Source organism: Octopus bimaculoides, chromosome 8 (genome assembly GCF_001194135.2).
Source record: "Octopus bimaculoides isolate UCB-OBI-ISO-001 chromosome 8, ASM119413v2, whole genome shotgun sequence".
Taxonomy (NCBI): domain Eukaryota; kingdom Metazoa; phylum Mollusca; class Cephalopoda; order Octopoda; family Octopodidae; genus Octopus; species Octopus bimaculoides.
In genome coordinates, this window is record NC_068988.1 from 67,586,480 (window position 1) to 67,589,304 (window position 2,825).

General features: G+C 36.0%; 1 protein-coding gene across 1 annotated transcript in view; it reads right to left on the bottom strand.

Annotated features, from left to right (window-relative positions):
* LOC106867808 (atrial natriuretic peptide receptor 1) overlaps positions 1–2,825 on the bottom strand; it is a 900,438-nt gene that overhangs the window by 862,347 nt on the left and 35,266 nt on the right. The gene's annotated exons all lie outside the window — the stretch shown is intronic.

A 2,825-nucleotide genomic window follows, 5' to 3' on the forward strand; every position in this document is an offset into this window, starting at 1 on the left:
ATATAATTATCCTTTACCCTTTTAATTTTTATATATATATATATATATATATAACAGCAATAATCAAGTAAAAAGCATCTGAAACATTTATTTCCCTCAGTCTTTTGGGGTATAAATACATGACTAGGAAATTAATTACAGATTAACAAGGAAGTAATCCATCTTAACATATATAGCAATAGCTACAAATTTTTAGAAACTTCGTTTTAATTCTTTTCATGTAGCTGTATCACAAGTGAATGATTTCTCTTGTTAGCAAGTATTTTACTCTTACTAGAAAATAATTAAACACAATTTATTATTAATCAATTTAAAAGGCGTGTAGAGCTAAACAATACTTTACTCCCATATTTAAGCCAAAATTGATGTTTTTTGGAGCCAGATCTTTTCAATTTAAGTCTGTTTCGGAGTGAAATGCAATGTGGAACGGAAATGTCGTTAATGTGACAACAAAAGAAGCATTAGTTGTATTTTTTAGAGACGTAATGTTCAATAAGGGAATTAAATTTGACGAATGGTTCCATGCCATGAATATAGGAATATGTTAGTTTCCGTATCACAGGGAGTAGAAAAAAAATAAATAAAACTGATAAATGAAAGTAAATAAAACCAACAAATTTCGAACATGGGCATCATCGTAGCAACATTGAAGAGTTTATGTGTAATGTAAACTTATATATGTATATAATCATATGCAGATGCGTACAAATAAACATACGTTGATAAATGGATCCATGTGTGGGTGTGTGGGTGTGGATGTGTGGATGTGTGTGTGCGTGCGCGCGCGTGCATGCGTGTGTGCGAGTGAGAGAGAGAGAGAGTGTGTGTGTGTGGATGTGAGTGTGTGTGTAGATAACTAGACGAGTGACTAGATAGTAAATCTCCAGCATCATAAATCGCTATGTTGAGTTTCTATTTGCCGACTTTTAGTCAATTGTTGTTGTTGGCATTCTTTTGTCTCGTGGGACAATAGAGTTGCACATAAAATAATCCAGTCTGGTTTTATATTGGCTGTGTAGTCCCATGCTGGACACACACGCCCTCTGGCAGGTGACGCAGATGTAGCAAAGACTTTGCCTGGCTGGTCTCCAGTTTTGCACAGGACTGGGCTAGATGCAAGAAAATCTTGGGTAGCCCAGTCGTCAGGATTCCTCTCTTGACCTTGCTGAAGTAGTCATTACGTTTGGCACCAGCTTGGTTTCAGGAGCTGCTGGAAGAGTGTCGATTCGAACACTAAGCCGCCTACGGGATTCCACTCCGAATTTCTTTGAAGGTTGTCTTCTTTCCGTAACCCTGGATAGGGGCCCATGCTGAGTACTGTCAGCTGGAGCCAGCTGAGCCCGGGACTCGTGGCAGGTAGGGTCGTCAATCCCTGGAGTAGTGAATTAAATCGCTACCCACTACCTATTATTGGAGAATATATGTGTATATATATATATATATATATATATATATATGTGTTTGCGTGTGTCTGTGAGTGTGTGTGTGGGGGTGTGTGGGTGTGAGTATGGATGTGTGTGTGTGTGGGGGGTGTAAATTTAAAACAATTACGAAAGAGCTACTTGTATCATTGTTTATGGGACTTTAAATTTAAAGTTTATGATACTTTAAATCGGGCTCGTTTCATGCTTCCAAGTATGTTTAAAACTACTAGACTGCAAGAAAATGGAAAGAAACGAAGAGGAAAAAAACACGAAACGGTTGGTGCAAAACGCAAGAAAGAGAACGAAAAGAAAAGAAATAAGAAAACTAAGATAGATGTCCTCTTTGAAACCAAAATTAGCGCAGCTTGTGCAGAACAGGATAGCTGAAAAGATGCCAACGTCTGTAAGACAGCTATTCAATCCGGACCAGGTGGTGTCCTCCAGTTCGACAAAAGAAACCTGTCCATGTGTTTGCACCTGCAAAGAATTCTTGATCCAGAATTTAAGCAGTGCGGCGGTATTGGTTCTCAAATCAATATGTAACCTTTCTGTGACGTTATACGTAACATAGATCAATTAACATATGACCTTGATTTCTCCATGATTCTCCACGTGATTGTATGTGGTTTGGAGTTGGTATTGAAACCCGATACATGATTAGCCAACTTAGTGGAATTACTTTGTCGATGTGCTGGAAGAAGAGAGGTGATTTGCACAACGCCTTTTGAAATCGACTACGCTTACATTCACTTTCACGGAACGCTATAATTTAAACACATATAAACATCCACCCAAGCTAAAAAAATTAGCTCCTTTTGAGACACCATGGTTTAGTAACTAATATAACTATTATAAGTATTTTCTAGCCAAACTAAAATCTGATATAATAAATTTTCTGAAAAGACTAATAACCTGTATGAAGTTTTAAATGATTCATATGATAAAATGCTACAGGACACTACGTGTACTAAATATAGAAAAGCTAATATCGGTAGAAATTAACGATGAGGCTAAATTCTTTTCTAAACGAAGTAAAATTGGCTATAGGTTAGAATGCTTAGCTAAACAAGAAGTTCCTATTACTCTAAGAGCTCACAAAACCAATTCCAGTAATAAGCAAGAACAGAAATAGGTTTAGTTGCTAAATGATAATAAGGACGATTAATTTCAGAATGAGAGAGACTGCTAAACTACAACAATGAGATAATGCCAGCGCTGTCATAGATTGGTTAAGGAATATAAAGGATTTGTTTGCCCCTATTTTAGATATTACATTTTTGTCATTATACATACGTTAAATTTACATTTTGACAGATTAAATCAAATAGAATTGTATATATATATATATATATATACATATTTAGTATGTTAGGTTATCTACGTGCACATGTATATATGTAT